Consider the following 12,266-nt stretch of genomic DNA (forward strand, 5'->3'; position numbering starts at 1 on the left):
CATGATGCCACTAAACCTGCTAAATAGAATACCCTAAGTGATTTTCTCTACAGAGACTCTCACAAGACAATGGGCTGAGTTGCATATTCTTCTATAACTCTAACATGTTTTAGTAATTGATTAGCTTGTTCTCAGAATCTCAGTGTCTCACAAAGAAACTGAGAAGCTTCGTTGTCAAAAATCAGGTGTTCATAGGTGTGTGGATTAATATCCCAGTCTTCTATTCAATTCCATTGGTCAACCTGTCTTTTTTATGTCAGTACCAAGCTGTTTTCATTACTGTATCTCTGTAATAGAGCTTGATGTCTGGAAGTTCCTTTATTGAATAGGATTGTTTTGGCTATCCTGGGTTTTTGTTTCTCCATATAAAGTTGATTATTGTTCTTTCAAGGTCTGTGAAGAATTGTGTTGTGATTTTGATGGGGATTGCATCGAATCTATAGATTGCTTTTGGTAGGTTTGCCATTTTTACTGTGTTGATCCTACCTATCCAAAAGCATAGGAGATCTTCCCATTTTCTGAAGTCTTCTTTAATTTCTTTCTTCAAAGACTTAAAGATCTTGTCAAATAGGGAGGGTGGAAGGGGAAAATGAGGGAAGGAGGGTTGAGGAAAACTTGAGGGAATGGGATAGTTGAGATGGAGGAAGGACAGAGATGAGAGCAAGGAAAGAGATATCTTGATTGAAGGAGCCATTATAGGGTTGACAGAAACCTGGCTCTGGAGTAATTTCCAGGAATCCAGAAGAATGACCCCAGCTAAGACCTTAAGAAAAAGGGGAGTGGCGGTCCAATCTTGATTTGTCCTGTGGTCAGATAAATGAATATCTTAAACATCACCATAGAACCTTTATCCAGTAACTGAGGGAAACAGGCAGAGATCCACACCAGAGCACTGGACTGAACTACTAAAGTCCAGTTGAAGACTGTGAGGAATGAGAATATGAGCAAAGAGAGCAAGACCACGAAGGGTTAATCCACTGAAAGAGTTTACCTGAGCTAATGAGAGCTCACCAACTCCAGCCGGATTGGGAAGGAACAAGCATAGGACCAAACTAGTTCCTCTAAATGGGTATGATGAGAGGCCACTGGCAATGGCACCAGTTTTATCCTTACTGCATGTACTGGATTTTTGAGAACCTATTCTTTTTGGATGTTTACCTGGCTCAGCCAAGATATAGTAGAGGGGGTCTTGGACTTTCCACAAAGCAATGTGTCTTACCCCCTCTTAGGATAGGATGGGAGGGTGTGTGATGGGAATGGAAGGAGGGGAGGAAGTGGGTTATTATATTTTTAAAATATATTTTTTAAAAATATAATAAATAAAAAATTAAAAAAAAAATACAGAGAAGTTTTAAATGAATGCATCTTTATACCATTCACTTCTGGAAGCAGTATATCTGCCATTCCTGAGAGTGTCAACTCCTACAAATGTACAGCAGCCCTTGGATACTGACACAAGTTCTACCTTACACTCCTGATATGGGACAGCAATCCCTGAAGTTTCCCGTTTGATATCTACTACATTGCATTCATGAATGAACCTTCCTGAACCCAACATGGTGACCCCATGCTGTATAACCTGTAGAAAATGATAATTTTCACATATCTAGACCTGGTTATGCCATGCTAAGACTATTAGTATTTGGAAAGTTGAGTAGTAGCTTGTGATAGAAGTGCATTCAGCCTAGGACAGAGAAACATCCATCAATATTAATGTTTACTACAGCTGAAGATGCTGCACAGACACTACTAAAGCACTCCCCTGGAATGATGGTCATACAGTTACCTAAACACAGTAAAAGGCATCATTGATAGGTCTTTATTATTTAAAAATAAGATCCACTCACTAGTTACTTTGTCATCATTAGGTTCATGCCTGACAAAAAAGCAAGTTGTAGGAGAAATGGTTTCTGTTGGCTCATATTTTGAGCAATTTTTGTCTATCATGTCATTGAATTCATAAGAATGTTCATGTTGGTGAGAGCTTTGACAGCTATTCCTTTTATATTGTGTAACTAAAAGGTGAATATTCTTTGGAAATGCCTGTGCAAGTAAACACTTCCTCTTCTAAGTTGACTTTTTTGTAGGTTGTTTAGATATGATAATGAGAATAGTAGCCAATACAGGGAATTAATGATGATAATGGGCTCATTACCATGTTAACCTAGCTTTAGGGTTCATAAGTCTTTTTCTAATAATTTTTCAAAGAAATATGGAAAATATGGACATGTGAGAATGTAAGACTCTAGAATTCTGTATGCAAATTCTGTGGGCCATTTGGATCGGAGTCTAGAAGATCAGAAATTGAAAAAACAAAGTGTGAAAAGTGTAGACTGAAGTTTTTGTAGATAATAAAGATTTCACCAGGGTCGGTGTTAGTGGCCTTTATGTTGTATTTTAGTGAAGAATCTGACAGTGTTTTATCTATGTTCTGAGAACCTGAGTAACACTAAATACAAAAGTAATGGAATATGTCAATTGGTGGAAGAAATTTAGAGACCGCTTCACATCTGACCTACTTTTAAATGAAAATATGGAATCAGAACTCTGAAATCAACTTACTCATTTAAATAGCACCAATGTCTGTGAATACAAAGAATGTGGCAGTTCCAAGGAACAGACACTGCTACCATACTTATTTTGTGGGGCTAATTGTTTATGCATTGTTTTTAGAGGACTTTTGCTTCCTAGAAAATCAGCATTAAGTGTTTTTCAGAGGCTACAATTTGTGTCACCTCACCAATGTATCTCTCTAAACATTAGAGCAGCATTGTAAGAAAATATAGATGAGAAAATAGAAATCACAATTAAAAGGAGAAGGGAAGGAAGAATGGAAGGAAGGAGCGACAGAGGGAGGAAGAAAGTGAGGGAAGGAAGGAAGGAACCAAGTCTCTATAATGTGCAGTTTTATTTAGTTACACTGATCATTAAAAAATGGTCTCTTTAAGGTACTCCTCTGAAGATTATATGGCAGCCTAATGTCAAACACATATCCACACACTATACAATATTAGAAGTAAGTGAAGATGGAGAAAGAATTTTATATGGAGAGATGTTCATAGCTTGAATTGCAATGTTTTGCAACACCAGAAACCTATAACTGCAACAGAGGTTAGAATTCAGAAGACCTGAGCTCCAAACTTCTGGTGTTTGCTTGAGAAGCTATACAGCCTGTATGGGATCTGGTTTAATCACAAGGTTCTGGTTTAATCTATCATCTTTTTTTCTGGCTGTCAAACCACCAAGGTTTCACAAAAGAAAGTGAGAGTGGTCATTTTGTTGAAACTGCAAAAGATTTTACATAGTGAAATCTGTTATCAGCATTGGTTATGTCAGTTGGGTTATGATAATAGCTTAATCCCATATTGCATCTGTTGACTTTCTTTGCTGATATGATTAATTCAATTTCTCACTTCAAATTTATTATATTATTTATAAAAATATGTTAATTTTAGTTTATTATATGTTTGTTTTTCATTTAGAGTCATATGTTATCTTATTGTTTCAGAAATTTTGTATTAGCATGTTGTGAATTGTCCACAGAGCAAGACAAATGTATTGATTTTATAATCATGATGGGTAGTTTCATTTATTAGTTGACTTAATTAAGCAATGTACTATGATATAATCTTCGGGTTACATATGTGCAGTAGTCCTGTTGACTGCAAGATGTAGGACTCTCAGCTACTTCTCAGCACTATGTCTGCCTGCATGTTACCTTGTCCCATCATGATGATGATGGCTGAACCACTGAACAGTAAATGAGTGATTTTCTATATAAGAGTTTCATGGTCATAGTGTCTCTTCACAACAATAGAAATAACAATAGGCTAAGACCAGTTCTGAATCAATTTATAGGAATTATTAGGTTATTACATTGAAGATTTGCCTTAAAAAATCCACTCAACAGCATATACCCACTCGGTTCCTGTTCCATATCACCATCTTGGGACTCTGTTTTGGACGGTTCCTGTGAAGTAGCTAGGTAACTGCATTAGCAACTCTATTTATTCAGTCTTACTACAAGGCAATGGGCTCTGCCACCCCCAGACTACCATAGGAAGTAACACTTTGTATCCCAATTGGCTCAAACTGTAGAGAGCCTTCAGGAATAAACCGGTATGCCTTTTCTTCCCACTGTTGCCCAGGTATCAGTTTTAAGTTTCTGCTTACTTATCTGAGGACTCATGAAGCAATAATATAGCATCAACCACAAGAAAATTGTCAGGGAGTTTGGCATGAGGGTCTTTTCCCAGAAAGGTCCTAAGAAGCAGAAAAGTACTCCCATTACTTATGCTAGGTAGCTGTCACAAATGCTAGCCTGATTGGTTTGGTCTTTGTTGAAAGTCTTACACTCTCATGAAGCACTCAGCTAGCCTTACTCATTTGAACCCCCAAAAGAGTTTTGTTGTAGGAGGCTGCTTTTTTTTTTTTCAGCCAGCTACCCAGACTCCCAAAATAATCACTCAGAAACTATATTATTTAAATCACGGCTAGGCCAACAACTTAACCATATTGCTTCCTAGTTCTTATATCACTGGCTAGCCCAATTCTGTTAATCTGTGTATTTCCATTGGCTGTGGCTTACCGGCAAGATCTCAACATATCTGTCCCCAGCAGAGGTTACATGGCTTCTCTCTGTCTCTGCCTTCTTCCTTTATATATCTCTTCCAACCTGGCTATATTCTGTTAATTCATTGTACAGAAGCAGCCTTTTTATTCTTCAACCAATAAAAAGAACACATATACAGAAGGACTTTCCACACCATTTCCCCTTTTCTGTTTAAATGGAAAGGAAGGTTTTAACTTTAACATAGCAAAAATACATATAATAAAACAGGTATCAAGCAAGAATTATAGTTACAATATTTATATCTACTTTATATTTCATCATAACTAAGGAAATTATGTTTAAAACTATCTATTCTTTAACTTCATCAAAGACTCGAAAAGGATATCATATTACCTAAGTTAACAGGAAGTGCATTTTAAGCAACTTCTAAAACTCTAGAATTGAGAGAGACATTTCACTGCCTGACAGTCGCCCAAAGTTCTTCTGTACTATTAGGGCATCCGTCATCAGCCTACAGGCCCATAGTATCTGGCAGACTTTTTCATGAAGCAGGAAATTCCAAAGAAAGTTCCACCTATATTGGCAGTTTGTCAGTCACTTTCTTCTGTTTCCTGCAGAATGTCTGGCAGACTCTTTCATGAAGCAGGAACCCGGAAGGACTGTCTCATCTTATTTAGGCAACTTCAGCAGTCATTTCTCTGTGGGTCCTGCATGTACAGCATAAGATCAAGCAGTCCAGGCAAAAGCAGTTTCTTGCCAAAATGGCAAGACCAACTCCATAAGGAGTGTCTTCGATGCCCATCTTCCTCTTGAAGTAGATTGGTGCTGCCAGAAGCAGATGAGTCTCACTGTCATGAAAAAGCCTCAGGTTGAACAGTTCTTTCTCAGAAACACTCCCTAGTAAGATGAGAAACAAAATGTTAGTATTTTCATAATTCACGTCGCCCAGAGAGCAGCTGAACTAGTCATTGATAAGAATGTATTAACTGTCAAACAACTGTTACAGACTTTGGATTCTGACCAGAAGCATGTTGGTTCCAAAGGTGTGACTTCACTCTTGTGCAATCAACCATCACCTTATCTTGCTAGCTGACAGTCTACAAGGAACAGCAAATGTTATTAGTACAAACCAAACAATAGTTATTCATACAGATAGTAAATGTTAAAAACCAAGCTAAGAGAGAATAATTTGAGTTAGATTGTTCATTTATTTTCAATCCACAAATTATATTCGTGAAATTTGTGAGAGGAACTGCTATAAAATTTTTTCTTTGACAAGTCTGTTTTTGATACAGTGCTCCTTGTTTTAGGTTATACAGACATATGGGTGCTCTTTGAGAATAAAGTGAATTTATGATAATAGACCTGTGTTATTTATCAGAAGAAAACAGACGTACAGGGATGGGCCTCTATTGTGCTCATCTTCCTGCTTTTTACCCTGACCATTTGTGCCCCCCTTTCACTTGTCATCCTGCTTTAATGAAGGGTAATTGTGAAATCTTTGTGTGGCAATTTTCTCTGAGATAAAACCTCCATCTTTTAGGGAAGTTCCTTGAGATCCATAATGCCTTAATAGAGGAAAAGCGTTCTATCCTACAAGAAAGCTCTCTAACAATCAGGATGTTCTGAGGAATATTGAAACATCCTATCCTGAAAGACAGCTTCTAGAAAGTAAACAACTCAAAACATGTGAGTAGCTCCCTGAGACCAACTAGATTCTCTTGACCCTCTATATTTATATATGTGTATATGCAGTAAGAGCTGCTACGATATACTCTCTTACAAGATGAATAACCTGGAAGAGGAAGAGACCATCCAAGCTGTCTGGAAGAGTTTCAGGTCAACTGAGCAGCTTTGTAGAGACATTTTCCAACCTGTCAAGCTGCCTTCAATTTGTGCATTGAGCTCTAGTTTTCAAGATTCCATGAGCCTGATAATATGGACTTTAACATTTAATTGAAGTAGAACAACCACAGAATTGTTCTAGTATAGTAAAATATGTTGATAACAGTGTTTAAACACCTACATAAAGAGACATATCAACATATGGCTACACTAACATACCTAATATGCGCCTATTAGAAAGAGCCACAAAGGATTGACTGTTTAAAGGATTGTATCTGTTATCAGTCAGGTGATAATAAAGGATGAGAACAGAATACATAAAAAGAAATAAAATATTAGAAGGTAACTTTCATTTAAGGGTGGCAAATAAACTACTCAAATATTTAAAACAAGAAGTTATTTTAAATTTTATTAGTATTCAGAGACATGTTCTCAAGCTTATCAGAGAAATTCCCTACAGTAACTGAGAAAATGATAGAGGTATTTAAACTGTCCCTCAAGCAAATTATTCTCATGTTTGGACTAGTAAATTCTGTTCAAACTGATAATGGACCTCCTCTTCCTCTGCTTCCTTCTTCTCCTCGCCTCCACCTCTTCCTTCTTTTGAGACAATGTATCATGTAAACCATCCAGATAACCTCATAAACCTTATGGGGGATAGGGGAGGGAAATGGGAGGAGGTGAAAATTTTCAATAATAATAATATAAAAAAACCTTATAGCCTGTTAGAAGAAGACATCTCTCTTCACTTGATGAAACTGAATCATCTTACTGAGGACCTTATTTGACTGTGATGTTTATAAGCCATTGTTAATAAAGTTTAAACTTTGAACCTTGTCTTGAATCCATTTTTTCCCGTTCCTCTAGTTATGTAGACATCCTGACTAAAATTCTAATCTTCATGCTTAATCCAACTATGTGCTGAACTAATTTGAATAGGCAACTACTTTCAGCTTTATCTTTTGCTTCTAAAGTCACAAAATCATGAACAAAGCATTGCAAATAACTTGGAATATACATGTGTAGTAGAAACCATAATTGATATAAGAAGTGAAAAGATGAACTATGTCTTAAAAAGGATTTTTTTTGTTTTGATTTTGAGACAGGGTTCCTCTATGTATCTTTGGAGGCTGGTCCGGAACTCACAGTGCAGACCAGGCTGGCCTCGAATGCACAGAGATTTATGTACCTCTGCCCTCTGGGTGCTGGGATTAAAGGCGTGCACCACAACTGTTCTGCATTGTAAAGGAATCTTTAATATTGTTGAGAGACTTAGTACAGTTAGATAAAGTTTAAGTTGTTTATTACTCTAACTGAGTGTATCATCCTTAAGTGGACATTGTGAGAGTGTATAGCCCCTTCAAGACCTAAACCGAGAAGACTCAAAATAGGGCAGTAATCAACACTGTTCCCCTTATTGCCCAGATCCAAAGACAACCTGTGTTGCAGATGAAAATAAAATACTCAGATCTATTGGCTGAAGGAGTTTCCACACAAGCCTGATTATATTTATGCCTTATAGGCCACACTATAACCATTCCCAAGGCCCTACCCAAAGAGCAAGCTGTGCCCCGTAGCCTCTGTTACATTTGCCCCCCTCCTCTACCTCTTCCACACTGTACTGCTCACATATTAATAAGTCTGTTAGTGAAGAAACTCTGTCTCATAAACATTGATGAGTAGATTCATCCCTTTGCCTTGTGGGACTGAATCATCTCACTGAAGAGACCCAACTGTTTTCTGATACTCAACTGTCTGCCACTTTTAAAATTCTTGCTGAAGGATTATTCAACTTTGGACCGTCTTTTGAGCCACTGTTTTCCTATCCCTACCTAATAATCTTCAATACATATTTTGAGTCCTCTTGGAATTGTGTATAAGAGAACCCATCTAGCCTGTGTGGCAGCTTGTATCAACCCTTTAAGTCAGAAAATGAAGCTAGGATTAAGTAGTACATACAGAAATTGAGTCAGATAATAAGCACTTGACATTAGTATTATTTCTTTGGTGTATATATATAAAACATATACCTGTCAAATAGACAGTCAATATTTTCTATTCTATGTGCACCTTTTCCCACTAACTCAAAATTCTACCAAGTCATTTCCAAGAAAACACTTTACTCTTTGATATCATAGGATCATAAACTGAAATTCATTCATTGAGACATTGAAAATCTGCCACAGTTAACAGTCTCAGCAATGTTTAAAAGATCAAAGTCCAAAATGTCTCCTGATACTCAAAGTGAACATTCTACCATGAGGTTTTATGATACACTATCTTATAGCTTCCTAAAGTATTGACTATACTTTGCTACTGTAATAGACTTTATGACTTGCTTTTATTTTACTTTTTGCTTTTATTCTTTCTCTTACGTCTTCCAACTTCGGATAAACATACAGTTATCCTTCCCTATGCAGCTGATATTTGGTGCCTTAAAGGCATTTGGCTGGATAGCTACCTAGATTCAGAGTATATTCTGTCCACATTTCTCTCTGTATAGTTCTTTAAGAAGCATATGGACCTGACTGTTCCAATATGCAAGCAGTACAAATATGGTCAGATTGTGGATCACATGCCGTGATCCTCAAGAAAAAAGAGGAACTTTTTAAAATTAAATTTTTTTATTTTGATAATGAATAAATGGTAGCTGATATGTGTAGAATTGACTCTGAATTCAAATGTGGAAAGCACCCTTGACCATTTGTTTAGAGTAGTAATAGAAATGCAACAATAAAACTCACAGAATCAACAAAACTTCATGTACATAATCTTACATCAATAAAAAGAATCCAGTTCTTGGTATTGGGAAGTTCTTCTGTATATGTGTTGTTTTATTGGTTAAAGAATAAAGAAGCTTCTTGGACCTATGACATGGCAGAATAGAGTAAGACACACATTCCAAGCAGAGATAGAAGAGAAAATAAGGCAGAGTCAGAGAGACACCATGAAGACACCAAAAAAGACAGACACCTGAACCTTAACCATAAACTATGAGCATTGGTCGAAATATAAAATAATAGAAATGGGTTAATTTAATATGCAAGAGCTAGCTAGAAATACATTTAAGATATTAGTCACAGTATTGCAATTAATATAGTTTCTGTGTGATTATTTCCGATATGCACGGCCAGGAAATGAATGAGCAGTCTACATCTACAAGTTCTGGCATAGGTCAGGAAGTTGGAAACTAAATCCTAAATCATCAGACAAGTAAGCAGGTGATTACATTTACTAATACCAGAATGGGACCACAATCAGCCCTTGGCATGCAGCTAGCTTAAATTTACCTTTAAGGTGATACAGAATGTCAAGATCTTGTTAGAAGTCACTAACTGGACAGAGGGTCTTCATGAATATTGAATAGTCAATACTGAATATATAAGAGCTAATAGAAAGGAAGCCACTGAAATTCTACTTTGTGATTTGTGGATGTCTGCAATGATAGAGAGAGATAGAGATAGATAGAGACAGAGAGAAAGACAGAGAGGGAGACAAAGAGAGAGAGAGAATGAAAGAAAGAGAGGTAAAGAAAGAGAAAGAGAGAGAGAGGAGGAAAGGAGCAAGAAGTATGTCTGAAAATAATCCTCAGTAGTGTTAAATTTTCAGCTCAGTTGAGTAAATTACCAGACAGGGAATTTTTTTTTTTTTTTTTTTTTTTTGGTTTTTCGAGACAGGGTTTCTCTGTAGTTTTGGAGCCTGTCCTGGAACTAGCTCTTGTAGACCAGGCTGGTCTCGAACTCACAGAGATCCGCCTGCCTCTGCTTCCCAAGTGCTGGGATTAAAGGCGTGCGCCACAGACAGGGAATTTGTATATGCATAAGAACATAAAATAGAATCAATGGATTTAACATATCCTCAGGTCAACTTCTCATACTCCTGTAGTAATACATGAATTCCACTTGACTTCTCAGAACTGTGAGCTCTAATCAGAAACACAAAGCAATTAATGCAGAGTTGTGATACAGGTATTAAATCAGTATATCACTAGGGCAGTAATCTAAAGGTATCTAGTAACATGACTCAACAAAATTTTCTCAGTCAGCTCTAGACACACCATCTCAAAACATGTTAACTTTCCAAATCTATGTTAAAATGCAATGTCCAATATTAAGTCAAAACACTTTTTATCATTTATAATGTACAAACTTCATTATAACTGTCAGAGATTGAGGTTCTGTGATACACGTTATTATAGTTTCCTAAAGCACTGTCTGTACTTTGCTACTGTAATAGACCTTATGGCTTGCTTTGATTTTACTTTTTGCTTTTCCTCTTTCTCTTACATCTTCCAACTTCAGACAAAGATATCTTTTCCTATGCAGCTGATTTTTGGTGCCTTAAAGACACTTGGTTGCATAGGTACCTGGACTCAGAGTATATTCTGTCCACATTTCTCCTTGCATAGTTCTTTAAGAAGCATATGGACCTGACTGTTCCAATATGAGAACAGTACAAATATGGTCAGGTTGTGTGGATCACATGTCGTGATCCTCCTGAGAAGCAGCTCCTCAAGCCTTTGTGTTGAAGACTTTGAAACTAGACTCTGTGTGTTACTAGCTTTGGTTACTATCGAACTTCAGGCACTGTTGCTAATCTCACATGTTCTCTCTTGTGCTCTCAGGGACTTTCTGGACCCCTGATATACTGGCCTGACAGCTGAAGGACTTCACCATGGAATGGGTCCCGAGGATAGATCGTTTCTATCTCTATTTCCCAATGGAACCCTGCAGCAGCATTTTTTGACTGGCAACTGTTCCCTGCTTGGTGAGGTGTCTGTTAACTTTTTATTAACATAATATTAACATGATATTATAAGAAACATTTGCTGTGGATAAATCGTGTATTTTCAAAAGACAAATCTTGTGTGGACATCCTAATTGTTGAGCTCCTTATAGCCCATTGGCCATGCTCTCTACATCCTCACTCTGATTGTTTACCTAATTCAAAATGGTACAGCTGAAGAGCAAAGTGTAATTTTGAGAGCAACATTAAAACTTAACCCTAAATTTTGTTCTTTGAATAAATGTTAACTGAGGAAGGATTTTTGCCAGGTAGTGTATTTCCAAATTAATAAAACATAAAAGTTTCTTTGTCTCATTCAGCATTTTCCTAGGAGACAGGGGATCAAGACCATGGTACAGGAACCCACAGAGATAGCAGACATGAGCTAGTGGGTGCTCATGCCTCTGGACCAACAGCTATGGAGCCTGCATTGGAACAACCTAGGTTCTCTGCATGTGGTTGACTATTTTGTAGCTTGTTTTGTTTTGGTTGCCTAGTAGTGGGATAAAGACCTGTCCCTGATGCATGAGCTGGCTTGTTGAAACCTATTTTCTATTTGGAATGCATTGCCCAGCTTTGATGGAGGGGGAGGATGCTGGTCCTGTCTCAACTTGACATGCCATGCTATGTTGACTCCCATGGGGCACCTGCCCCTTTTAATGGAGGAGGCACTGATGGAGGTTCATTGGAAGGTGAATGGAGGGAATGGGAGAACAGACAGGAGGGGAAACTATGGTTTGTATGGAAAATAAATGAAAAAAATTAATAAAAGCAAACAAAAATGAAAGTAAAATTAATAGGTAAAACAAAAATAAAAGACTATATTTACATATTATACCACCTTTTGTAGGAGGAATTGTTCATCCTGGCTGCCTGGCTAGCTTAGACCCAAAATAATCACACAGGGATTGTATTAATTAAATCACTGTTTGGCCAATTATCTCTAGCTTCTTATTGGCAAACTCTTCCATCTTAATTTATTCCATCTCCATTAATTGCCAGGTGGCAGTGCCTTACCAGCAAAATTTTGGCATTTCTTACTCTGGTGGTGGCTCCTCTGTCT

Source organism: Chionomys nivalis, chromosome 6 (assembly GCF_950005125.1).
Source record: "Chionomys nivalis chromosome 6, mChiNiv1.1, whole genome shotgun sequence".
Classification (NCBI taxonomy): Eukaryota; Metazoa; Chordata; class Mammalia; order Rodentia; family Cricetidae; genus Chionomys; species Chionomys nivalis.